At 41.9% G+C, this 27,876-nt stretch overlaps 1 protein-coding gene and 1 long non-coding RNA gene across 8 annotated transcripts in view; both read left to right on the top strand.

The window, feature by feature from the left end:
- The window catches only part of Celf2 (CUGBP, Elav-like family member 2), an 856,648-nt gene that overhangs the window by 445,900 nt on the left and 382,872 nt on the right, over nucleotides 1-27,876 (top strand). The gene's annotated exons all lie outside the window — the stretch shown is intronic.
- 5031426D15Rik (RIKEN cDNA 5031426D15 gene) lies at nucleotides 21,720-27,740 on the top strand. The gene has a single exon (NR_027890.1). It is a non-coding gene; the product is annotated as an RIKEN cDNA 5031426D15 gene (long non-coding RNA).

Below are 27,876 nucleotides of genomic sequence, written 5' to 3'. Positions count from 1 at the left end.
AGCAAAAAGCAAAAAAAAAAACCCTAAACACTAGAAATCCAGACAGAGCTAGTTAGGCTGATAGGAATTCTCCTAACCTGACTCTCTGACTCCAAAGATTTCCTCTATTCTTAAGGGGAAGCTACAAGACTACTGGAGGAGGAAAGTCTGAGAAACTTGTTATTATCTTTAGAATAAACAATGCTTACATGTTAACATTAAGGTATTCACATAAACAATCCACTATAAATTGCTCAAATAGTCTCTTTTTGTGACTGTTCTTGAAATTTGTCACCAGCCTATTTCAGTTTTAGATATTAGTTGGGGCATCTAGAAATGTAACACCGTATGGCTACAGTGCTTCCCCTATTCTACAGATGCTTAGCCTGAAGATCAGGAAAAATAAAGGAAATCGCCTTCACCACACAACGTGGGCTTCCTAGGCAGGCTGGGGCTTGTTTTGGTTTTGGTTTGGTTTTGGTGTGGATGAAATCCTATTGCCATTTTAGAGCACACCTCTTCAGACAGTAGTCCCAAGGACCTCATTACGTACCCATTGGCTTATGGGTCCACACTCCCTTCTAGGTACTGTCTATCCCACTCCCCTACTTGTACCTAGGGATAAAAACTTTATTTTCAATATTCTCCTCCATAGCCATGTCCTTTCTGAATAGAAGCAAGATCTGAAGCGAATATGGACCCTGGTTATTCAGAGTGGTGTTGCTCAGGTTCCAAGGTGCGTGAGCTATCTGGGGATGCTGTGTAAATATCTCTTAAGATTCTATCTTTTTTTTATTTTTTTATTTTTTTTTTTTTTTTTTTTTGGTTTTTCAAGACAGGGTTTCTCTGTGTAGCCCTGACTGTCCTGGAACTCACTCTGTAGACCAGGCTGGCCTTGAACTCAGAAATCCACCTGCCTCTTCCTCCCAAGTGCTGGGATTAAAGGTGTGCACCACCACGCCCAGCTAAAATTCTTTTTTTTTTCTTTTCTTTTTCTTCTTTTTTTTTTTTTTTTTTTTCTGTCTTATATCTGATTGACTCATTCTGACTGATTTTTCAACAAGAAACAACAAAGGATTGTGGAATCTTCCATTGCCAGACTCTTTTTCTTGTAGAGCCTAAGTTTTTATAAAACGGCTGGCAAAGCTTATGGGTCATTGAAAACTCCATAAAAGCAAAATTATGTGATTGAGACCATGTGAGTTTGGGATACAACGTCAACCACGATTTGGCTTTCAGGTCATAATGGGTAACTATAATTTCTGGAACTAGCAGAAGATTTTATAATAGAAAGTTTTCTTTTTTTAAAATATGAAGAGAGAGAGAGAGAGTGTGTGTGTGTGTTAATAACTGTATACATGTATGGAGAGAGAGACACAGAGAGAGACAGACAGAGAGACAGACAGAGAGAGAGAGACAGAGAGAGACAGAGACAGAGAGAGGAAAGACAGAAAGAACCTATGGGCTGACTGTGGTTTAGAAGTTCTTTGTCGGCAACTGACATTTACTGACTAGACAGATGTTAACATTGTCTTTGTTTTATTTATTCCACACAAACCCCAAAAAGTATTACAGAGGCAATATTACTTCTCTACTTTAACTTCTATTCCCATCTGTTCTGTCTCCTCTACTAAAGTAAACTGAGGTGTCTTATATAAAGCAATCTAATTTGAAATGACTTGAGAGAGGCAGAGAAAGTGATAGGTAATTCTGCATATTCAGAATTCAATAATAAAAAATAATCACTTTAGTTGAAAAGCCAGCTGTTCTTTGTTTTCTAATAGGCATGTGATGCTGATGAGAAATAGCATTCAGGTGAAGTTTACCAAGTGGAATTGGTTTGAGTCAGAATATGATACCACTGTGCAGAATAGGAAATGGTACCTAGGCTTAACAAAAGCAGTTCAGCCAGTCCAAGGACCCAAGTACCATAGGATTGTCTTCAAATTCAGAAGATTAAAAACTGCTAGCTGTATCACAGTGAAAGTGTGACGCGATACTTCTTTCAGGGAATTTGCTTGTGTTTTCTGTGTCCTTCAAATTTCATTTAGATGAATGCCTTCTAGAGTTTTGGTGTGTGATGATTTAGAATATGTTAAAATACCATTGCAAATATGGGAGGCAACTTAGGCTGAGATGATTCTCGATTGGAGTTATTTTAGTGTTCTGCTAGTGGAGTGACTTGGGCAATTATAGCAATCCAGTGCTGCAGAGGTCACATTCTGTATCTCCTCCATGACTTTGTTGGTTCACTCCATCTCCCCAAAGGAAACCATGAGACAAGGATTTCATTCCAGTGCCACAAGGGAATAGGTGGAGACATGTGTTAGGAAGAGAATAAAGCCAGTAAATGCTGTGGGTGAATGTGTTCCTGTCTGGGTTCTGGGACTCTATCTCATGGGAGACTGAAATACTGTCCGGTGGAGAAACAAGAAAGAGATGTATTAATTTGCCATGCCCCAGCCCTCACTGTTTTAAGATCCTTTGATGTTCTTTGTCTTTGCACAATCTGAGCATTTGTAGGGCTCAAAAAGTTCTCTCTTAAAAGTAGAGTCTGTAGGCTTCTTGGGGAATAGTCCTCAGGCAGAGTTCAGAGAATGCTGAGGGCATAAAGCCAAGACACTCTTACTATTGACCTAACCAGTGTGCTACTATTGGGTACTCGGCACTTGTGACAGTACCCTCTGGGTACCAGGGACTGAGGTGTATTTACTCAAGGAAAGCAGAAAGGGGGAAAGGGAGAAAGAGATGGAAGAGGATGAGAAAGGGAAATGAATCAAATAATATTTGAAAACATATTACCCAGAAATAATGATAGATAAAAGTTTAGAAATGGGTTTTGAAAATGTTTTTTTCTCTTCTGATTCAGGTCATCAGGCTAATATCAAAGTTTACATCTGCTACATTTATTATGTAAGAAAAGATAGAAGAGAGAAAAGGATAGTAGACATGAGAGGTCACCAACTTCAACCCTGAGCATAAGAGCTATACCTACCTAATCTCTCTCTCTCTCTCTCCCTCTCTCTCTCTCTCTCTCTCTCTCTCTGTGTGTGTGTGTGTGTGTGTGTGTGTCCGTCCATATGTGTGTACATTGGTCTATGTGTGTAAACATCTTCCATAGAGGCCCGAAATCCTTCTCAATCATTTTCTATCTTAGCTTTTGAGACATCTCTCTTGAAACGTGAAATTCACTGATTCAGCTACACTGGTTGTACAGTGAACCTCGGGGATCCGCCTGTCTCCATTTCTCCGGTGCTGTGATTATATGCATACCATGTCACACTCAGCTTTTTATGTGAATGTTGTATCATAAGAACTCATGCTTGCACAGCAAGCATTTAACTGACTAAGCCATCTTGCAAACACCACTACCCAAGATCCGATAAGATTAGCGGTGTTATTTGTACTTGATTATTCATGATAGATGAGTTTCCAGTGTTCCAGACAGTTCATGATAATCAGTGAGTCCTGGCAAAGCTTGCTTCCTTCTTGGTCATGAGGGAGAAAGAGTTGAGTGGATTGGAAAGGGCAACTTTAAGATAAGGACAGGCATTGTTCACCAACTAGACAAAAATGGGAAATTTACCCTGGATTTCACTAATATCAAGATGTTTAGCATGACAAAAGTGACTTCATTTATATCCTGATTGTATTTGAAGATAAAATACAAAAGACAAGTTATCATAGACATTTAAACCCATGGCATAAAACATAGAAATACATATTTTAAAGCATGTGACTATGAAGTTGCTCTGATAGTTCTTATTATGCTTCTAGATAGTTGTGAATATCTGGCCAAGCAAGGATTTGAATGTGTTTGTATGTGAAGTGTATACACATGTATTACTAGAGGGGCAGAGAGTGGAGAATTTCTAAAGAAGGGTTACTTCCAGAAATATGTCTATTTTGGCTTAGTTTCTCCTTTTGAGTATGTGTCATCTTTGTGGCAATCATAATTGCCAGGTGCTTGTGAGAATGACTCTGTACGGGTCGTATAAAGCCTGAGAAGGCTATTTCTCTACTGAACACTAGTCTTTAATGATGGCTACCCTGGTAACTCCTTATCAGAGAATCGGTACTTTTTCCCCATCCTCTTTGTGGGTCTTTGAGTCATGTGTGCTACAGAAACAGCACTAGGGAAGGAGGAGATTCTTAGGGACGAAGCACTGAGCAGGCAGAGTTTGAAAGTGCCTGCGAAGGGTTAATAAGTTACACGTACTACGTACTCCTTGCCAGAAACAAGAACAGAAAGGCCTTGGCAGTGACTGCTGTCTATGTTTTCCTGCAGAAGTGGAGAAACACACCAGAGAGACATCAGGGCCAACAAAATCCAGATCGTTAGGTTCCCTGCCCTCAGGGACCTGATACTACCTCCCCCTTCCTGTGTCCGTCAGGACCCTGGAAGTTGGTGGCAAGATGGCTACATAGAAGGTGGGGATTCAACCCACAAACAATTGCTTCTTTTGTCTAGTCTCATTTCTATCTCTTCTTGACAATTTCCTCATATTGATTTATTGCTTTAATTTTTGGTTGGCAATGGTGGTAGTTATGATGCAAATTTACCCCAGGAAAACAGGATATTTTGGGAATTCATTAATGCTAACACATTGCACTTGGATCATAGATCCCATCTGCCCAAATCAAACACAGCAAGCAAGCAACTGATACCAAGCAAGAGCAACCTCCACTTCCTTAGGACAGTAGGAGTCTAGCGTGAGTATTGTTCTCATCCCAACAGCTCATCTTGAAAACCAGAAGCCGGTGACTTTAGCTGACACCTTGCTTCTCACCACACTTAACTTTAACAACATGAGTTTGGTGTTTGTTGTTCTTGTTGGTTTTACTTTGATTTAGTCCTTCAGAAAAAATTATTTTGCACACAATTCTAAAAAGAAATGCTTGAACCAGAAGGATTGGCTTGGTGCTGTATAGATTATCTGTTTCTGTGTAGCAAATTATCCTGAAATCTAGAGAGTTACAACAACTACCCTGTGCTATCTACTTTTTTGTTGTTGTTGTTGGGGGGTGGGGGAGTCAGGAAAATGGTCATGGCTTTACCTGGAGAGTTGGGCCTTAACCATCATACAAAAACTTAACCATGGAAAGATAATCTTTCAGATTTACTGGTGTGATGGCTGGGGCCTCTCCTCGCTTCCTTGCTCTGTGGGAATCCCCACAGGAATGCTGACTTCCATTGTAGCAAATAAAAAAGTGATTCAGAAGCGCCAGAATGATGGAGGTCACATCTTTTGTATAACCTAATCTCAAAACCTCTTGTGACTACCATTATATTTTATATATCTTGTGACTTCATTATAACAAGGTATCAGGACCAACCATACTCAAAGGAAGGATTATACTGAGGATTTAAATGTCTGGAGGCAAGAACCATTGGGGAGTAGTTCAGAGGCTATTTACATTGATATGATTCCAAACTAAAATAAGGTAGTTCTTTATGCTGCAGTAAGTGCTCTCTTCTAGAATAAATCCTCAATTATTTATAGTGATGCCGATTAAAACTTTGAGGATTAAAAAAGAAACCGCAAGAAAACATGGCAATTGGGCTGTTTCTTTGATGGCTGGCAATACTTCCAGTGTGTTAAAGAGCAAAGGAGGTGTTTAACCTGTAAGTCATTTAAGTCATTAGCTTTATGGGGCAAGGTCAAGGCCAGCCTGAGATGCATGCAGAGTGCTAAGCTAGCCTTAGTTATTTAGGGAATCTTTGTTAGAAACAAAACAAAACAAAAACACAAAACCAAGTTAATTAATTAATTTAAAATGATAAATTAAGAGGTTGGAGAGAGAACCTTGTAGGAAAAACACATTGATTTTGCAGAGGACCAGGATTTGATCCCAGCACCCAACGGTGGTTCACAGCCATGTGTAAGTCCAGTTCCAAGGCATCCAATGTCCTCTTCTGAACTCCAAGGGCACAAGGCACATGTGTAGTGCATAGACATACGCACAAGCAAAACACTCACACATAAAATATAAATAAATATCTTTAGCTGATACATTAAGGAGGGATGGTGTGTGTGTGTGTGTGTGTGTGTGTGTGTGTGTGTGTGTGTGTATTCTGATCAGCTCAAGGATCTCAGGAGATGAATTAGTCTCCTCGAAAGTCAACCTAACGGTGGGCTACAGCAGTAATGAAGAAAAACCAACGAGACTGGGCTGCTACTAACTGGCCTAATACCTGGTAGAGAAGGCAAGGCTGGTGGGCAGAGGTTGGGAGGGCAAACAGCCTTATGGCTGGGCACTTACCCCTGAGCAGTGGAGGATAGAGTCTTGTGTGGTAGCAAAGACCCCACAAGCAGATGAAAAACAAGCAAACGAACAAAAACATAGGGAGTAAAGCTTAGAACGGACAGAGAGAGATCTAGCCAGTGAGGATTCTCCAGTGGAGAATACTCAGGCCACGGGGGGATACCCAGACCTTATATGAACCACAGAACTGAATACGCCTTTGCTTGGGCCAAGGAAGATCCTCAAAAGACAGGAATTCAAGGGATGGAAGAAAGCTGTAAGTATTCACCGAGAAACTGCTCTCTGTGGACTAGCATTTTGTCAGAGAAACAAGAAGCCTGCCCTGCCCACGGCCCTTCAGCTGGTGCAAGCAAGAGGAACGCACAGCTCTGAGGCTGGTGTGATGTCAGTATTTGCCACGCTGTGAGCCAGACTTAGTTGGCTAGTGCTGGTGGCCAGAGATGGTTACCAAAAAGGTTGCTGGGGACAGTTGGGTGTGACCAGAACTCGGGGAGCCCTTCCTGGTTGTGTATGTGAGTGATGAGCAGTGTCGAGGTGGCCTTGGCACTAGAGCCCTAGGTGTTGCTGGCTTTACACACCTGTCAATGATCCCGAGGAAGGGACAGTGAGAGTCTGTCAGCAGCTGCTCCAGGATAGGAGTAGAGAGAAAGTGGCAGTTAATGATGTTGACAAATTTCTAACTGGGCTATTACAGTCTGTTAATGTGGCTTCTCAAACAACATGTTTCTGTCTTCCATTTTTCCCCCTGCTGCTTTGATTGAGAAAGCCATAGTGACGGAAAGTGCAAGATTTACGCCATTCCTCTAGCAGGGCATGGGTGTAGGCAGGGAAGCCCCCTTGGGGAGGAATTTACCTTTTAAAATTAGCCCTGCACAGGTGCTCTGGAATTGGCATGTGGCTGTGAGAGGGTGGGGGTGGCATTCCTGAAGGAAAAGGTTAGGCAGATTAACAACATTGCTGAAAATGCTGCCATCCTGGCTCTGTCATTAAAACAGGTGGCTGTCATTATAGCTGCTCACTCATGATGGGAAGATAATACAGGCTGAGAGAGATTTATATGGGCCCCAGGAAGATAAGATCTCTCTCTCTGTCTCTCCCTCTGTCTCTCTCTCTCTGTCTCTCCCTCTGTCTCTCTCTCCATCTCTCTCTCTCTCTCTCTGTCTCTCTCTGTCTCTCTCTGTCTCTGTCTCTCTCTCTCTCTGTCTCTCTCTCTCTCTCTCTCTCTCACACACACATACACACACACACAAAGGAAACAAGAGGGAAATTGGGGGAGGGGTCTTTCTCATCCCTTAGGACTGCAATCTCACTCTCTGTCTCTCTCTCTCTCACACACACACACACACAGGCACACACAAAGGAAACAAGAGGGAAATTGGGGGAGGGGTCTTTCTCATCCCTTAGGACTGCAAGCTCATTAATAGTGTGTCACTGTGTCACTATATTCAGAGGGTTAATTCACCAGAGATTTGAGGTTGTTTATTCAGGTCTATTCAAGTATCCTTTGGAAGGATCTGTGTGCTTTCGCTCTCTGCATGTTCTCCTTTATACGAGGGAGTAGTAAATATAAAATTTATTGTGTACATCAAAACTTATTCCTGACTTGCCCCAAATGCTGTCATATGCTCAGCAGACCATTAAATCAAGAGGTGGTTCCAACTGACAATAAGAGCAGAGGTGGTTTCTTTGCTGTGGGAGGATACTGATAGATCTATGTACATCATTTTTTTACACTGACTCCTTTTTTCTGATGGTGGGGGTGTCTTGAGAGGATTGAAACCAGAGCCTCCATCATGGTAGGCAAAACATCCTACCACAGAGTCAGACCCCTCATGTATCTTGTTTTCCTTAAAGGAATTATACAAAATAATTATATAATTAATAACTTGAATAGCGTTAATTTCTTGAATTAGTGCTAGATACTACTTTAAGCATCGTATAAACATTCAACACTTTGAAGGAAAGTCAATTTACCACATCCACTTAGAGATGAATTATAGAAAGGCTATGTCTCAGCCACTGTTCAATTGCTGTGAAGAGACACCAGGGCCATGGCAACTCTTATGAAAGAAAGCGTTTAATTGAGGCTGGCTTACAGGTCAGAAGTTTAGTCCATTGTCAGTATGGTGAGAAACATGTCATCACACAGGCAGATGTGATGCTGGAGAAATAGCTGGGAGTCCTGTATCTGGATTCATAGGCAGCAGGAAGAGAGAGTCTCTGGGCTTGGAATGGGCTTTTCAAAGCCTCAAAGCCTATCCCCAGGGATATGCTTCCTCCAACAAGACCACATCTTCTAATCCTCTCAAACAGTGCCACCTCCTGGTTACCAAGTATTCAAATCTATGAGCCTCTGGGGGCCATTCTCATTCAAGCTGCCACGCCTATACACTGCTTCACCTGTAAATGGTGCAAGGATATATAGCCAGGCTGTGTGCAGTTGGGTTGCACAACATCAGTCTTCCTCCTGCAACAAGACCTTAATTGTTCTGATTCCCCAGCCATAGTATGCATATTTGGACCTATTGTAAGTTTAACAAGCAGGTTCTGGAGAGAACAAGTATCTTAGTTAGATTACTGTTGCTATGATGAAACACCATGACCAAAAGCATCATGTGGGTGGGAAATATTTCACTTACAGATCCATATAACAGTTCATTATTAAAAGCAGTGAGGGTAGGAACTCATGCAGGGCAGGAACCTGGAGGCAGAGGCCATGGAGGGGTGCTGCTTACTGGTTGCTCTTCATAGCTTGCTCAGCCTACTTTCTTATAGAACCCAGAACCATCAGCCCAGAGATGCCCCCACCCACAATGGGTTGGCCCCTCCCTCATTGATCACTAATTTAAAAAATGTCTTACAACTTGATCTTATGGCGGCATTTTCTCAGTTGGGGCTCCCTCCACTCTGACGACTCTAGCCCACGTCGAGTAGACATAAAATCTAGCCAGGAAAACACTTTTTAAAATCTCAGCCATGTAAGCACTTGGTCATGGAGGTAGAGCTGTGCTTGTGCTAGGGAGAGTGGGTATTCTCTGTTTTCCTGAGGCTTCTGTAAAATGGGCAGCCCTCGTCAACATCAGGCCTGGAGAGCCTAGCTCTGTTTGCTGTGTGAACAGCCTAAGGCTGCAAAGTAAGCTTTTAAATCCATTAGAAATGTACGTACTCGCTCCCAAACATAAAAACACAAGGATCCAGGCATGCTCGCACACTCTCTCCTGCTTCTCCCTTACAGGTGACATAAAACCCCACCTCTACTTGTAAAATTCTGAGATGGTTTTTTTCCTCATCACAAACATATTTTCTCTCTCTCTCTCCTGGAGATGTATAGCTGATTGGGCACAGATGGGAGGCAGGGGTAATCTTCCTTTCCCCTCCCCAGTTCTGTTCAGCATTTGACATAAGACATGAATAGCATGTTTGCCCTTACAAGGCACAGCCAGATTGCCAAGTAATTATCTTGATTTACAATGGCAGGAATGGAAGGTAGCATGAACGCCATTTTAACTGATGATGCTCAGCTTAATACTCCCATAATTTGTAAATTATCTCCTGTCGTGTTAGATGCCCAACAAGCATATCAATGGAAAGAATTGTGTCCAATTCTCGTTGCATCTACATTCCTAGAACAGTGCCTGGTTTCCAATGCTTAAAGAGGAAAGTAAAGAAACTCGTGCATAAATGGATCTAATGTATATTCCTTCTAAGATACTTTTTAAAAAAGGCTTCACATTCCTGCTTCTCAAGCTCATAGCTACTGTAATAGAACAAATAACCAAATCCAACCACAGATGAATAAGAAAGATGTGGCATTTTGGTGGAGATGGTTGCAATTTAAGAGTACAGAAAAGCCTTAATGAAGAAGTGGTGAAAAGCAAATTTAAGCAAAGATGGTAGCAGTAGAGCCAGAAAGCAAAAATTATTGTCCCGGAGGCACGATTTTTAAAATCAGAATTATTTGGATAGAAGAGAAAAATCAAAGGGGGGGGGGTTACCATTGCATAATAGAGCTTGGGTAATTAGTGGTCAAGAAAGAGGATAAAAAAATGGGAGCCAGAGAGATGACACAGTGGGTAAAAGTGCTTGCTACACAAGCCCAGGAACCTGAGCGTAGGTCACATCAGCTTTGTAAGAGCTGCTCGTTGGCCATGACCATGCCTGGAACACCAGCCTTGGCAGGCAGAAACAAGATGGTTGCTACAGTTTGCTGGATTCCACTTATATCTGGGTTCAGTAAGAGTCTTTGTCTCAAAATACAAAACAAAACAAACAAACAAAAACAAGATGCAGAGTGATAGACTGGAACATTCAACATCCCTTTCTGGCCTCTTGTCAATATACAAATGTGCATCAGATACACTTGCACATACATACATACATGAATATAACATACATACACACACACACACACACACACACACACACACACACACACTCATCATCATCATCATCAAAGAAAAGACCAGCTTACCGCAGTGGTTTCAACCTGTGGGTCTTGACCCCTTTCAGATGTCACATGTCAGATATCCTGCATATCAGATATTTACATTATGATTCATAACAGGAGCAGATTTACAGTTATGAAATAGCAATGAAATAATTTAGTGTTTGGGAGGTCACCACAACATGAGGAACTGTGTTAAAGAGTCACGACATTAGGAAGACTGAGAACCACTAGCCTAGAGGAAGATCTGGTATGAATAGAAAGCTATAGTTTTATAGAATTTAAAGCTGAGTTTTGTGGGACAGGAAATGGGAACTAGAAGTTACCCTCCCAAGACTGGAGTTACAGACTCCCAAGTTCTCTCCAGAAAAGTAACCTTTGAAGAAGGGAGAATGAGTCATAACCCTGAGGGAAAAGAAGTGTGGTGAGCTGTGTGAGAACACCTAGTATACAAGATAAAGGACAGTCATCATTAAGTAAGCACAAGATACCAACCACTAGAAACCCATATTTCCTCCTTAGTAAGCAGAATGTACCGGCATCCTCTCCAGCATGTCCACAGGGCATAGGATGGATTCCGCTCCAGCCCTTAGGCAAATCCACACAGAGTACATTCAGGATAAATTCTCTCTGTTCAGAAGTAGTTTCTAGATGGCCAGAATTTCTCTGTGCCTACTCTGTAGCCTCCTTAGTCTGTTCCCAACACAGGCTAGGAGAATAATGTTTTTAATATAAAACTCAGACCTTGTCACTTGTCCCCTCAGACTCACTAAGCCTGGAGCAACAGCTTTTTTAAGCATGCCTGAGTTCTCTTCAGTCTATCCCGGGAGCTCACTGCCCTCCTGGCCAGTTTCTTACCATGCGCCAGCCACGACATGATCCTCATTTCTCTCTCCACCTTCAGGAACTTCCAGGACCTAATGATTCTTTCCACTTAGATTTGTATCTCTGTCCTCATCTCTTTGTTGGTTTTTCTATGCCCTGCCCCTTCCCCAGTACAGCTTCCAGGGATACCCCTATTAAAACCATCAGTCCTGTTTCAACCCTACCCAGCTCTCCTTCCCCACTCCCCGCCCGAGTGGAAAGGATCGATCATGACTCTGAACTGTACTCCCCCTGGTAAACCTTTGCCTTTCCTGTTTCTCAAAAGCATGGTCTTGGGTTAACTACTTTAATCTCTTCATGACTTTGCTTTTTCTCATCTACTAAATGGGAGTATAATAAGGTTGTAGCTAGGATCAAGTTCTCATGCACAAAGTGGAATTCTGCGTGAGACATTTGTTCTTGGGGACTTTTTTTTTCTTTTTTTTTTTTTTGTCTCACAGTGTTTCGCATTGCTGGGCATGTTACTTACCAGTTTCCTGGCATATGAGTCTGTTTCTAATAGATTTGTAGCTTCACTATTTTTTTTATTTCATTATTTTGCTCACCACTAAGTCTAAATGGGTACACAGAAAGGCAATCCGTTAGTGTTGATGAAATAAAAAACATTGGTGGCATTTTTCTCCGCCCCTGCATTGCGTCTTTCGGTCTTGGTATTATGAAGAGTGGAATACATATGCTGACAAAAATCAGCTGGCTCCGAAGTGCAATCCTGTATAGGCCGTGGGTGTGGTTCCCTCAATCAGTGACTATGCCAGTGCCAAAGGTCCAGGTCTATGAAAATGGCAGCATCTTTTCTACTCACTCTGTCCCTTGAGTCATCCTCCATTGCTCTAGCCCATGCACTGGCCTTTCTCTCTGTCTTACACCCATTCTGGGTCAGGGGAGATGGATAGGTAAAATCCCCAAGGCATCCCCTGACTCTGACCTGCACACTCTACCAAATCGTAGACAGTGGACAGTCAGCCTTTTATAGCGCTCTCTCTCTCTCTCTCTCTCTCTCTCTCTCTCTCTCTCTCTCTCTCACACACACACACACACACACACACATTAAGGATGACAGCCAGCCTCTGTGGGGTCCCAGAACAATGTCAATATCTCTACTGTGAAGGCCCAGGGCAGCACAAGAAACTAATGTTCTGCTCTCTCTTATGTCCAAGACCAAATTCCATTTCACTCTAGCTAGCACATGGTTAACAATGTTATTATCATTCCAAACTTGAAATCATTAAACTTCTCCAAGACTGCCGTGATCAAGACTTCAAAGGCATTGGATTTTGATATCAGATTCTAAGGTGTTGGTACAAAACAATTCTTTCTCATTAGTCCATTTGACACTAAGATGACTCTAATCACTCAAAAGTTTCTTTTGGATAAACCGGTTCTGATACTTTGGTTATCTGAAGTTCCCAAATGCTATATCTCCACACTTAGTGCTCACTCATGGGCCAGGGAAGCCGTGGACCTGTCCATTCTACCCTCTGTGGATATGCCCTCCTCAAGCCATGGATCAAGTTGTAGGTGGGCCAACAGTTACCTTTCATAGTATCCTCTGAACATTCATGTCTCTGTTACTTCTCTTGATTTATGGTATGGGTCTGAGAGCACAGGAAAATAATCTGTGGATATGTAATTCTCCTAGTATATACTTCTCTATACACAATCCAGTGAAATGTCAGAAAATTGATAAATATCACAAGATAGAGTCAAGTGCCATCCTTTGGGATAATCTAGTACATTAAGGAACTATTTTTATGTTCTCCTAAAGCCCTTTCTAGTATGTTTTGTCAGAAGACTCTAGCATTTGCCAAGAGTACACTACACAAGGTCCCTCTCACTTAGAAGCTGAAAGGTGGCATGGGACAGGGGATATACTGAAGTGTTCCCTTCACGTAGAAAGGATACCAAACTGAGAGAGATGCATTTTCCTTGTTCTATGTCCACTCCTGAAGCCCCTTACCCCTAGCCACAGTGTTCTCTGCTGAGGCCCTCACCAGATGGGGTGAGCTGCAAACGGCTTCGCTTTCCATTGCTCTCAGCTTCCACCTGGCTACAGGTGAAGGTACCCGTGGCCTTCAGTGGAAGTCATGCAGATAAGTGTCACTGACTTGGTACTGGCCGCATTCACTCAACACCCAGAAGGACTTTAAACTGAGAGGGATCCTGGATCCTAGACCACAGCCACACTAATGTCTGCTTTTCTTAATTCCAAAATCAAAGTTCTCTAAATTTTATCAGAAGCCTAGTCTTATCATCTACAACTAGAAGGCAGACAATACAACATATGGAAGGCTTGGTGGAAGTCATTTTTCTGCTAATACCAGCATTCTCTCACATCCCCACAGGCGGTTGGGGTAAGATCCCAATCTTGTTGAGATAGGAAATTCCACTTCCCCAGGATGATAGAGCTTGCTCATTTTGTGCTAAAAGATCTGTCTCCTGTTTGACCTTAGATGTCTTGAACATCTTATCTCATTACCTTGACCACGCAGGGGACCATATGCCATCATGCCTCCCTCCCCTTCTTGCTGAGTTTAGCTTCTGGCAACAGGAGGAGAGTCATAGGAGGGCTGGACATTGGTTCACAGGATCTGTGTAGGCCTCCGTCTTCATCTGTGTCCTTGAAGAAAGGTAGAAATCTGGCATTGGGAAAAGCCAGGATGCAAACAGTAGTTTAGAGTGTGTCCTGTCACAGGTTGCTAGAGCCCCAGGAAGCTTCACTAGGAGAAAATGAATGTCTATCTGAGGACAGATGCTTCAATGAGAAGAGGGCCACTGTAAGAGAATCACCTTCCCCTGTAAAGGATCATTGTCTCAAGGGTTAGGAGGATAGCTCTGCTGCAAAAGCAGGCAAAGCTCAATAACCCAAATAAAAAGGCAGGCATGGTGGCCCATGGCTGACCCTAGAGAGAGAGGGGTAGAAACAGACAAAACCTCGTGGCTGTGCTTGCCGGACAGCCAGCCTAGCCGAACTAGTGAGCTTCAAGTCAGGTGGGAGGTCCTGACCCGCGGAAACTAAGGTTGGGAGTAACTGAGGAAGGCACTCAACATCCATTCCTACACTCGATATCCATGCACATACATGTTCACACACACACACACAAACACACAGGAACATACACACACAATCTATGTCTGAGCGAATACAGCCGGAAGCTTAACTCAGTAAGGATTCCAGATGGAGACCTAGGTGGGAAAAAGAAACGTGCACTGGTCTTGAGAATATTTGCAATACAAGAACAGACCATACAGTTCTCAATATTCTGTGCATATGGATAGCGTGTGTGATTTATTAATGACACACTACTGGTGGACTGCCCCACTGAGGACAGGCCAGAAGAACTGCAGAAATTCCACGGTTTCACAAGAAGGATATGGAGGAGGACCGCATCCCTAGATCCCCACTGTTGCTCCTGGCCTGTGGAGATTGGATAGCATGGGTTTACTCGGCAGTGTTGCACACCTGATAGAAACGTTCATGGCTGTTTATATTGCCTCGGGGCATAAGTGCAAACTCTGAAAGCTCTCTCACGGTGTGTAGGATGGAACAGCAGCAGCCATCATGTCTGCTGTTAAGTAAATGCCTCTTAGAAATGCTTGACATGTGTGGCATCCTGGAAAAGAGGTGTGTGCTAACCAGAATAGAATTTTTACACAAAGCTCTTGGTAAATAAATGTCAAAAGAAGGTCGAGTGTGGTTTATATATGGCAAGATGTGTTTGGTCTCCACGTGAGAGTCATGTGGTAACTTGTGAAAACAGATGCTTTGCCATTTATGATCTCTTCTGTTGCATGTTCTACTGCTTGCCTGTATAGACAGCATCTACATTAGTCAGCTATTGACGCTAGAGATGTGGTTCAGTTGGGAGAGAACATGCCTACTATGCATGAGTCCTGGATTCAACACTAGTACTACATAAATGGGTCATGGTGGTATATGTCTGTAACCCCAGCACTCTGAAAGCAGGAAGACCAGAGGTCAAGGCCATCTCTTCAGGCCTACTGGGAAGTTGCGCATAACACGCATAACACCATCCTCTCTTTTTGTACTATAGAATATAAATCATAATGATAATAATAATAATAAATTTCTTTTCAGTTACTAGCTATAATCAAAGGAGAAGAGTGACTGGGTGACAGAAAGCCCTCATGCTGTTGCTCTCCTCCATAGACAGATTTTGAAGACTGGAAGCCACCCAAGCCCTCCACAATTCAGTTGTCTTGTGCTCAAGCTTCAAATGCTGTCAGGGTCTCTTCTAGAAGCAGCCAAATGATTCTTGGGCCAAAAGAAGTGAAAAAGGCCATGCTTTCCCAGTTAAATCAAACTCTAGTCACCTTGAAAGTGGAGCAAAATCAATTATTCTCTCCAAACTGCCATCTCCTTCTTTATGGGTCCAGCAGTGGAGATATAATGGATGCTTCACCAAGCCAGCTGGCCAGCCCAAAAGCCAAAAATCATTCTATGTCAGGAGACATTTTAGATCCCAGCCCCAAAATGCCCTGCTCTTTTTACATAGCAGGTTTTCTTCAGTCTCTGAATGCTGAACTCATGGGGCCTGTGGATTGCTCACAAGGCACCTTTGGCTCCATGAACCAGAAAAGGCACAGATGTGAAAATAAAGTACATATGGCGCCATGCATCCACACAGTGCCTAGGCCCTGCAGGGGACATGGCTACCCAAGTCAAGAGCACAGAGTCTCTGAACAAGCACTCATGGAGAAGAAAAGCTTTGGAAAATTTTGCATGTCACAAAGTAGCAACAGGCTATTACTATGCCAGAAATACTGTCTTAGCTTTATGGTCTATTAAAAAGCTGTGTCATAACAAACTCTTAACCCTTCCCCATGGAAGTTCTGCACCTATTATGCACTTTTCTCATCATAGTTGTGTGATCTCTCCCAACTCTGGAAAGAGCGAAGCTCCCAATCCTTTGAATAATTAAGTGTTAGAGCCTCTGAGACGGAGTTCAGTGGTGCATGCCTTGGTAGCTGGGGCTTCTTTAGGTAGAAATCATGAAATGAGAAGGCTGTAAGCAAGCTTGGGATGACAGCAATAAAGACTCAGGAGGGATAGTCAGCAGAGAATAAACTCAGAAGTGGCTCTGTGGGGAGTTCCAGAGCCTCTGAGTATTGTTCCCAGCAAGCATCTTGACAAGTGTCTGTAGCCACATCTGTGTATCTGTCAATAACTGCTTATAAAGAAGTAGTGAACATAAGATGGTTCGGGAAAAGGGAGACAGGGTGTTATAGTTATTTAAGTGGCTATTTTAAAGCTATATTTAACCAGACATTTGTACAAAGTAATTATGGCCTATGGCTTTATGGGAGACGAGAACAGTTGAAAGAATTAGGCAAAGATAGACCAGATAAATGATGCTCAGATTCTTGCTCACCATTTGGCCCATGTGTAATTAATTCTCTTCCTCGTTCCTCTAGTTACGCTTCCAGAATTCTCTCTATGCTTGTACAGGGCTCAGGTTTGGTATTAGTATAAGATGCGGCTAGATACAAACAGATTGGCGAGCTGGTCCAGAATCCTGCATAATAGCAGCACGGCCATAAAAATGCCATCACCCTCACGCTGCAGGAAGATAAAGCACGCTGCTCATCTCGGATGAACGCTTCGTCTCGTTCTGTCCTCGGGCCACAATCAATTGTACATCATTAACAAGACACAAAATCTTTACTAATTAGCTTTTATGATTATATTGTTATTGCATTGGGGCTTTTCAAGCATTGGAAATCGAGGAGATAGGATGCCCAGAAAAGAGCCCTGTGCAAAGGGGAGGACCAGAAGGGGAGGACCAGGAGCTCACCAGCCCTGTCATCATCAGACATTTTCAATCCATTCCCATCTGTAATTTTCAGTTCGATTCACTGTTAAGATTAATATTTTAGTAAGAGACTGACAAGTGTTAGAAGAAAGAGAGAAGAATATTGAGTGTGCTTTCTCACCAGACAGAAGTCAGCTGTGGAAGTGATCTAACAAGAATAATTATTCATTTTCTCTCTGCTCAAAATCTTCAAGGCTATTGATAATCCTCCATAGCTTTGTTACATGTTGCTCTCCTCAAGATATGAAAAAATAAGAATTCTCCTAATTCGGAAGATATATCTTTTACACTGGTATATATTTCAAATGGATCAAAGATTTAATTTGATAATATATAATAATAAATTTACCAAAAGTATTCATGGGAAGATTTAAATCGTCATATGAAACTCGAGCATCTTACGAGAAAAATTAGGTAAATTCAATGATTTTTTTTTCAGAACAGAAGTATTTTTTAATTAGGTATTTTCTTCATTTACATTTCCAATGTTATCCCAAAAGTACCCCATACCACCCCCCACTCCCCTACCCACCCACTCCCACTTCTTGGCCCTGGCAGTCCCCTGTACTGAGGCATATAAAGTTTGCAAGACCAAGGGGCCTCTCTTCCCAATGATGGCCGACTAGGCCACAATGATATAATTTTTAAAAATGGCATGGCAAAGTAGCACACTCAAAGCAAAGCAGCCATAAATAAAGTTTTAAAATACATGAAAAAATTTTGCAATTCATACATACCATTATCCAAGGCCAAATATGTAGAGTTGCTATAAGTCAAAATGACAATTTCCAACACACCTGAAGAGAAAGAAGCAAAGGCTATGAATGGCCATTTCCTAGAGAAGGATATTTCTCCTTTCTCTAGAGTGTATAGGCAGATGCCCAATACTGCTTGTAATAATTAAGTAATGTTGAGATACCATGTTTTGATTATCAGGTTGAAAAAGGTCAGAAAATTTGATGACAAATTGTATTATACTGGGGTAAGAAACAGACCTTCCCTTACTGCTGAAGGGAGTGTACAAAACCGAAGAGGGAGATTCGGCAGTTTCTAACAAAAATGGCAAATGTGCAGCCCTTCTGATTCAGCCATTCCACCTCTAGGAATTTACACTACAAATACACTGTGAAAGACTCACTTTAAAAACTACTCATTCCTGCATTGTTTGAAGAAAACCAGGGCTAGAAAACAACCTGACTCTTCCTCCGAAGGAGACTCGTCTGAGTTATGAGAGCAATTCTGTGGAGCAGAATGACTCTACACAGTAACAATGAGATTGTTCTTCATGCACAGATCTGGAAAAAAAATTCCCCAAGACGTACTGTTAGTGAAAAATAAAACAATATATAATGCAAACATGCTGTATCTTTTGTTCAAAGGGGAGAGAAAATCACATACACATGTATTTGTTGTTGTTTTAAGAAGATAAATCATGATCTGCAGTTCTTGGAGGATGGAGTGCTTGCTTCAAAGGCTCCAAACAGCCCAACACTTCTCTTTCTATAATTCTTTACTGGGCCAAGCAATCTCTATAATGATACTTAGACATTTTTTTTAAAGTATCTTGTATTGACTGCCTGCCAGAGCTTTAAATTTGTCACCATTGATCTCTCACGTGCGCGTTCTCTCTCTCTTGCTCTCTCTCACTCTTTCTTGCTCTCTCGCTCACTCTCTTGCTCTACCTCACAACAGAACTGCCAGAATGGTGATATTCTCTCCATTTTACAAATGAGAAAACTGAGGTTGACAGATGCAGAGTCAGTCGATCAAGGCCCCATAGCTGAGAAGTGGCAGAGGGAGTGTTTGAAACCAGGTCCATCTGGCTCTAAAGTTTATATGCTTTACACTGGGCCACACTGAGCAAGTATGCCCTGGCTACCTAGGGGAGGGGTATGGAAGTACTCATGTGAACTGGGTTTTTACCTCCAGCTATGCAAGACTACCCCCAGACTTTATAGCTTCAGATCATTAGGATCTGAGCAACCAGGACGGAGTGATTGCCTGTGGGCTACTCAGCGCTCCTTGGATGGACCTTGGATTCATCGTTAGATGAATCAGTTCAGAAGCATAATTTCACAATGACAGTAAGGACAGCAGAAATTAGTAACCTATTCAATTTACCATGACTATGTAGAGTATCCTCTAGTGTGCTTTCAAATCACCATTTCACAGTTTCAAAAGCAGAGGTTTTGATAAAGACCTGAAATCGCTATTTAACCTGCATTGGAGGTGGATGGCTCAGTTCTAAGCTGTGGTCCCCCTGGCTCCAGCACTCTTATCCATGGTTCTATACTCTCAGCCAAGTACGGCAACTGTAATTTCAATAGTAAAGTAAGAAGCTGACCCTGGAATACTAATATTGGGACATTCTTTGCCTATATGGCTGAGGTCAAGGAAGCTGTGGGGATCCCTTCATACAGCTCACACAAGGCAGAAAGTGGCAACGCGACTTTCAGGCACCCTGTGCATGTCTCAGTGGTTTAACTGCCTAACCAAGCTCTTCCTGCTTCCTTCTAGGTCCCATTACAAATAAAATCATCACTTGGAATTGTCTAGACCTAAGTAAGTTAGGGGAGATTACACTAGAAACAAATGGGAAAGAAAGGACAACTGAGAATCTGTTTGCCCGGCCTTTTAAGTTGTCTCATGTGGATGGATCAGCTCACAGATAATTTTATAGCAGCATCCTTCTTCCTTTTCCCTCTGTGTTTGATGGAGAGCTTACAAAACATCGATATCGAGTTATTTTCCTTTATTGCTGCTGCAAAACTTGCCTTAATAAGAAAGGAAAGAAAGAAAAATGGAAGCTTGTGGTCTGTCCACTCTATTTCTTCCAGAGAATCCCACAATCAAGGTTTAAGTCCTTTAAAACTCTTCTTTAGAGAAGGCATCTTCCAGTTGCTAGTATAAAATTCTCCAGGCCCCATACTAGCTTATAGATCTCTCTTTAGGGAAGTTACCTTTTCTCAGGTAACAGCTGCCAAGTGGTCAAGTAGGTATATGCCTCAGAGGAACTCAGACTTGGAGCACACATCTCTTTCCCCTGCATATAAGAAAAGTGGCTTGAAACCTGGTTATTGGCTTCTGTGAGCCTCGCTGCTAGCTTCTCTGCCATCTTATTAAATGCTGTGTACTGGATAAGGCAGTAAACCACCTGATCTAAAAGAACCACAAAAAGTGGATTGCACACAGTAGATGGCATTAAGATCTCACATCCTCCTGTAATGAGCCAGACCGTGCTTCCCCACGCTCGCTGTCAATGGTCCCACTCCACTCCACTCTCCAGCGCCTCAGGATTTAGTATAGCATACTCCACAGGATGACCCTCAAAGTCCTGCAAGGTAGCCACTTTCTTCCTATTCTATTTGCTTTATGGCACTCTGGACTTCTAGTCTTTTCCACATCTGATCAATCTTAGTCTCTACGATTAAGCCAGTCTTTCTGATGATTCACTCGCACTGCCTTATGTATTTCTATGTGACCTATGGTACTGGGCAATTTATTGGAAGACATTTATTATAGGTAATGGTACATTAATGGTATAATAGAATTAACATTTGGTGCATACGCATCTTCTGGGAGTCATCTGCTCTGTGAAGGATGACCCTCGATGCCTTTGTCTGAGTCTAAGAGGATGAACGCACTCGCCAGTGAGTTAAAGCTGTCAGAAGCCCTGTTACAGGGCTGGGAGAAGGAATCAACCTGTAAAGTGCTTGCAATCCAAACCTGAGAATCCTGAGTTCAGAGCCCCAGAAACCACATAAAAAACCACGTGTGTAACAGGAACATCCTCGTGCTGGGGGTGTGTGTTCTAGGGGCCTGTTGACCAGCCAGTTAAATAAACTGGCAAGCGCCAGAACCAATGTGGATCTCTGTGTCCAAAAGGAAGTTGGAGAACAATAGAGAAGGAACTTGTTGTCAATCACATATCTGTACACACACACATACACACACACACACACACACACACACACACACACACACACAAAGAAACTTCTAAACTTGACAAGGTCTGCTTTAGCTAACCATCAAGCTAAGCTTTGGCCAATGGATCCTGTCTCTTCAGCTCTTCTGCCCATCCCCCCTTCCCTTTGTCTCCCGCAGAAAAGAGAAGAACAGAGTGATTGATTTCATCTTCAGAGGACACTGAAGTGTTCAAGGCAGACCTCATGAAATGATGTCCCATTGGTCTTTGCATTGTTCACGTGATTTCATAAGAGAAAGAACTTGGTGTTTATAAACTGATCAGAGAAGACAGAAACTCTTACCACAAGCTAACCTTTTGTAAGATTTTATGCACATGTGTGTGTGTGTGTGTGTGTGTGTGTGTGTGTGTGTGTGTGTATGTATGTATGTGTGTGTGTGTACCATAGCATGCATATGAAGGTCAAAGGGCAATTTACTGGAATCAGCTCTCTCTTTCCACCATGTAAGTTCTGAGTTTCCTACTCAGGCAGGCTTGATAAGAAATGTCTTTACCTACAGAGCTGTCTCACAGACTCTCGCCTTTAACTTCATTTCCTCACCTTCCAAGTGGATAATCATAGTCACAGATATATCTCTTTGTCCTCGGCATCAAATGGGAGATGAACCAGAAGTCACCCTGCAAAGTCTGATCAGAGGCACCATCTTGGTTATCTGTCTCAGGGTTGTTTATGGCTTAAGGGAAATGCTTATGAAGTGTTAAACAGTCTTGGAGGGAGTCGCTAGACTAAATGTGAGTAATTCCTTAGGAGTCAGTAATGGGGACTCTCTGAAAGCTGTACTTTGGAGAAAAAAAAATGTTTACACCGAAATAAGCATGAATCTGTATCTCCGTTTCTGTGTCCATCTGTCTAGAGAGAAGGGTGTATGAAGGGAATTTGACAAGTTTCATCTGGAGAGGAAAACTTGCTCAAGCATGAGGATGCTGTTTCTCTGAAATCTGCACTTGGCTTCTTCCCAGGGATCTGACTTCTCCTGGGCTTTGCAGCTAAATTCTCAGGGATGTATCCTCAGAAGTACTGTCTGTACCAATTCAGCTGCTTCTAGAATGAGCCACATTTCAAAAGAGAGAAAAAAAAAAGAGAGAGAGAACAAACTGAAGAGTCAAGGAGATGAAAGTGAGAACACCAGCCATATGCCCAAGATATTCTCCACCATACCCTGGGGTTCTCCAGAGCCAGCGTATGGAGTGTGGAGCATCCTGGGGAAGCTTCCATGGAGAGACTCTAAGTTGGGTAGCTCAGTTTTGAAGGATTACATCACAGTCTGCTTCTCAAACATGTTAGAAAACAGAGAAAGAACAGGCCCACATTACCCTGCTGTGTATGAGGCAGGTGCTTTTGGTGGTGTGTTTTAAGAACAGGCTGATAAATTTCCCCTATCCCAGCATGTCCCAGACCAACTGTCATTATTCCTTGAGTTACTTTATGTTATGAATTTATATATATATATATATCAGTTACCAAAGTCAGCTCAACTTTATCAACCCATTTCCATATTGTGCTTTACTGTCAATAAGAGGTTGTGATTACCTTCCATAAATATTTGTTTAACTTTTATATTTTGTGTTCAGAATACAAATATTCTTTTCTTTTTTAAAGCAATATCACATGTATTTTACAAGTCCAATCAATCTAACATGGATTCTGTAGTTTGCTTTTCTGTTGCTGTGATAAATGCCATATCCAGAAGAAACTTAGGGAAGGAAATCATTTATTTCAGCTTTCACTTTAAGATCGCAATCCATCATTGAGGGAAGTCAGCACTGAGAACATGGAGAAGGTTGCCTACTGGCTTGCTCACTGTGTCATGCCCAGTTTGTTTTATTATACAGCTCAGGACCACATGCCTAGGGATGGTGCCACCTGGAGTGGACTGGGCCCTGCCACATCGATTAATCAAGACAGTCTCTCACAGATATGTTCAGAAACCAGTCTAATTCAGATAGTTCTACCATTAATGTTTCCTCTTCCAAGCTGAATTCTAGGTGGTGTCAGGTTGGCATTAAAAACTAAGCTACACAGTAGGGAACCAAACCAGGGTTGCTTGGAATATTCTCAAACCTTTAGCCTAGGTTAGTCAGTATATTTCAACCTTCTAAGAGTATTACATATTTTTTTCTCCTTGGATCCTTTTGGTCCATCAGCAGAAGGGCTGTCATCACATAACTATTGCCTGGCCTTTTCATAGACACAGAATGACCCCATTCCCCCAGGGGAAGGTACCTTGATTAGTTTCCTTTGTGAAAAATGTCTTTTCAGTCTTCTGGATCAAAGAGCATGAGGTGGATGCAAGCTGCTAGAATATTGAATTATCGTTTTCCTTTTCAATTAGCACCAGTTGCTGGCACCTTGTGTGACCCAAACTGAAAAAGAATTAGCATCAGCATCTTTTGTTTTGTTTCATTTTTTTTTTAATTTCAACACGGTGGTTATCGTCATACGCACTGCTGTCAGGATGCCTGGTGTGGGTTCCTAAACTCTCTCACCACTCAAAACAGCATGAAGTTACAAGCTGGAGAGGGACTGTCTTAGCTGACTTTTCAATCCTAGGTGTCTTCCTAGGGAAACTGGAGCTCAACCAACATAAGCTGGTTGTGGAAAAGATGTCTGTTAAGAGAGCACTAAAAGCAGGAAGGCGGAGCCGCGGGCCTTGAGCTTCTCCCCTCGTCCCCACAATCCCAGGGCAGAAAATTATATTTTCTTCTTACTGACATTAACCAAAGACAGTGCTTTATTTATTTCTTGTTTGTTTGTTTGTTTGCTTGGGGGCATTGAACCAAATAAACTAGGTTGGGGTGGGGCATCCAACTTTATTTAAATCCACCCAGTAGAAATACTCTACTGCTAAAGCTAGTCGTTAGAATACTCTGTCAAATGGGAACTTCTCTTAATTGATATAACTGTGCTTCACTGGGCCCAGTGAAAACTGAGGTTCCTAAAGGTGATCTGGAGTTAATGAAAAGTTCTGAAATGTCTTGAATCATCAGAGAAAGATTACAATGTGTTCAGTGTTGCTTTAGTATTAAAGATTTTATTGCATCCCATATCTGGAAAACTGGTAATACGCACCTAGTATGTTGATAATATCCTATTCAACCGAGTGTTTGATTTGACAGGACATCCCATTTCTCAATAGAGCAGGAAGGCAAAGCCTTCTTGTTATAGCTGGCTGGCTGTTCTGCTCTGGGCACCGTTAGGCTATTCTTATTTTTTATAGCGAAACTAATAGGTATGAATTGGAAACTGCCTCCTTTTTCTTGGTAATTGGGCATTTGCTTTATAGATTTAAATATGCCTGGCACAGTATTCTAAGTAGGCATGTTCCTGGCTAGAGGGCTTTGTGCTTCTAAATTTCTGAAAGTCTACCATTCTCTTTGGCTAATGGGATTAAAGAGAGCACGAGGATGGGACCTCCTTCATTGCTTTATTATCCCTGCCGTTCTCTTCAATGCTGGTCCCAGCTGGTCAGTGCTCTTCATACAAGTGCAAATATTCCACAATGGTTTTCTCTTTATAGTGTCTGACTCTGTAGCCCAGGCTCGCCCCAGAACTTGATGTATGGCCATATATCTCTGGTCTCAAACTCACTACAGTATTCCTTCTGTTTCAGTCTCTTGAGTTCTGGGATTACAGGTATGAGCCACTACACCGAGCTACAGTGGGATTTTCTCAGTTCATTTTTATTTTAGGCCTAATGAAGGCCACGGAGCTAATTTGGAACTAAAAGGCTTCTGTTCTTCATTTCCAAGGGAAAAGAAGTAAGTTTTCTAAGTAGGTGAGGGGTTTAGGGTTGGGAGATAATGATTTCAGGCTTAAAAGGAGACCCAAAGGGAAGTTGACCTCATTTTATTGCCAGAAGATTACACTGTGTATTTTTAGATGGTGATATTGACTTCCTGAAGAGAAAAACTAAAAATGTGCTGAGAAATGTTACCGTATTAAAGGAGGCGTGATTGACATTCTCAAGCACGAAAATGTATCCATTTAACAAATAACAAACACTGACGATTGTATTCTTTTAAGTTTGAATGTTTTCTACAATTTGGGAGGTGGGTATATAGTTTAGTCAGTATAGTGATGCCCATTCAGACATGAGAGCCTAATCTGAAGCCCTGGCACCCATATTAAAAAAAAAAAAAAAAAAAAAAAAAAAAAAAAAACTAGCCACACGAGAATGCTTCTGTAATCCTATAACTGGAAAGCCAGAGAGACATGGGAGCCTGGAGCTCGTAGCCAGCTGTCTAAGAGACCATGTCTTAAACACTAAGGCAATGAATCATCAAGGAAGATACCCATGCCCTCTGGCCTCGACGTGCTAAAGATTTTATGTATATGAGTATACCATTGCTCTCTTCAGACACACCAGAAGAGGGCATCAGATCCCATTACAGATGATTTTGAGCCACCATGTGGTTGCTGGGAATTGAACTCAGGACCCCTGGAAGAGCAGTCAGTGCTCTTAAGCACCAAGCCATCTCTCTAGCCTCCTGCATTTGTTTTTAAAAATCTCCTTTTCTTCTGTTAGTTTTTTGTTTTTTTTTATTTTGTTTGTTTGTTTGGTTGGTTGGTTGTTTTGTTTTGTTTTGTTGCAATGCATGTATAGAAGAAAACAAAAAGCCCATGGAAGAGCTTGTGGTTCTCCCTTCCCTTTCTAGTGCGCAGGCCTCGTGGAGTCATGTGACTGACGTTTCCAGGGAAACAAGTCAAGATGGGGTACTGGGCACAAGTCCCATGTGTCCTTCCCTTCTCTGTTTTTCTAGAGTCTTTAATAAGGCTCTGAAGAGCTTTTAGAATCACCACTTGTTACAGGATAAATCACGATTTTGCCTTAAGAGGCTTTTATGCTTGACACAGCAGATAAAAAAGCATAACAGGAAATAACTTTTCAATAGCTGGCATGAGGAGATGAGAGAAAAAAATTAGGAGAAAATCATCTATCATCTCTTCCAAGTTCCCCGAAGGTCACTCACACCTTCCATGAGTGCCGGAATGGTTCCTGTTTCCTTCCGAGGCCATCTGTTGTCGATTTGCCTCCAGTCGTATTTAAACCCGAGGTAAAATAAACCAACTTGGTGAACCAAACAGATGAACTTTCCCTCTTTCCCTCTTTACGAGCAAATGCTGCGCTAATCAGTACTGACAAGAAAGGCCATAGACTGGGGAGATATCTCAGTGGGAAAGGGTTTCCTGTACAAGTCTGAACCCTGAGTTCAATCCCAAGACCCCGCCCCCTTTTCTTAAAAAAACCTTTTATGGGGTTGTACACTTAATCTCAGCGCTGGGGAAGCAGATAGACTGATCCACGAGACTTGCTGAATACCCCTCCTGGCCTATTCGGTGAGTTTCATGAATGACCCTGCTTAAAAACAAACAAACAAACAAACAAATAAAAAATTTGAAAAAGACTGGAGGTTGGACGGATAATGTCTCAGCAATTAAGAGCTCCGGCTACACTTTCAAGAGACCCAGGTCTCTAGAGAATGTCTAGAGTCCTTTTCTGACACTCCCATCCCTCGCCCTAACTGTTGTGTTAAGAGCAAATTTGGTAATGTCTATAAAAAGCGTTTTTATGTTGATCAAAATCTAGCATAAAAGAAATTGAAGCTATTTAGCCTGATGTTATCAGTGGCTAACAGGGTAGAGTGACCACTTCTGGAGGGTGATTTAATACTTTAAACCTTTAAAATGTCACTTAGGGCCCTGGAAAAGGTAATTTACCAAATGATACTTTTGTAACTTAAAAGAATTTAATGGCCACCTAAAGTGAGCAAATCATAGCCCTTGTTGTTTTGGGGTCAGGCCCATGGGAGGCCATGGTCTTTCAAACAGATGTGATTTTATGTCCTTTCAGAAAACAAGAAAAAAAAAAAAAAAAACTTGAGACTTCAAGAAAGCCTGGTACTTCTGATTTGTCTGGTGTGCATTTTTCTAACACATCTAAATAAAAAATAAAATAGTTCTTTAACTATTTTATCTGAATGTGACACTCTTTTCCATTGCTACTTTTGAAACAACACAATCATAAAATCTTCTAGGCAAAAGCAAGGTAGCACTTCAGATCACACAGTAATAATAGTAACCGTATATGTAGAAATGGGTTCTCACCCGCTACTTCATGGAATCAACTGAGATTTCAAAATAAGCAGACACTTTTTTCCTGGTCAGTGCAAAGAATTCAGCTGAACATGAAAAACAAAATAAAGCAACAACAACAACAAAACCTCTCTTACCTGGTGGTACAGGTATGGGTTAACGAGGAAAGCTTTGAATTTATTATCACTGATAATAAAACATCATATTTAAATATTCTATTAAATCTACCCAATACAATTCTTGGAATCTAGGGGGAAAAAAAAAACTAGAAGAGCATCTTACCTTTCTATCAACATTAATTATACATGTATAAGGGCAATTTTGAATCATATCCAAATAGACATAATGCAATGAATCTAGCCCTTCTTTCTTGAAGAACACATGGTACAGT

This window comes from Mus musculus, chromosome 2, assembly GCF_000001635.26.
Source record: "Mus musculus strain C57BL/6J chromosome 2, GRCm38.p6 C57BL/6J".
NCBI classification, from domain to species: Eukaryota; Metazoa; Chordata; class Mammalia; order Rodentia; family Muridae; genus Mus; species Mus musculus.
This window is presented reverse-complemented; position numbering and strand designations above follow the sequence as displayed.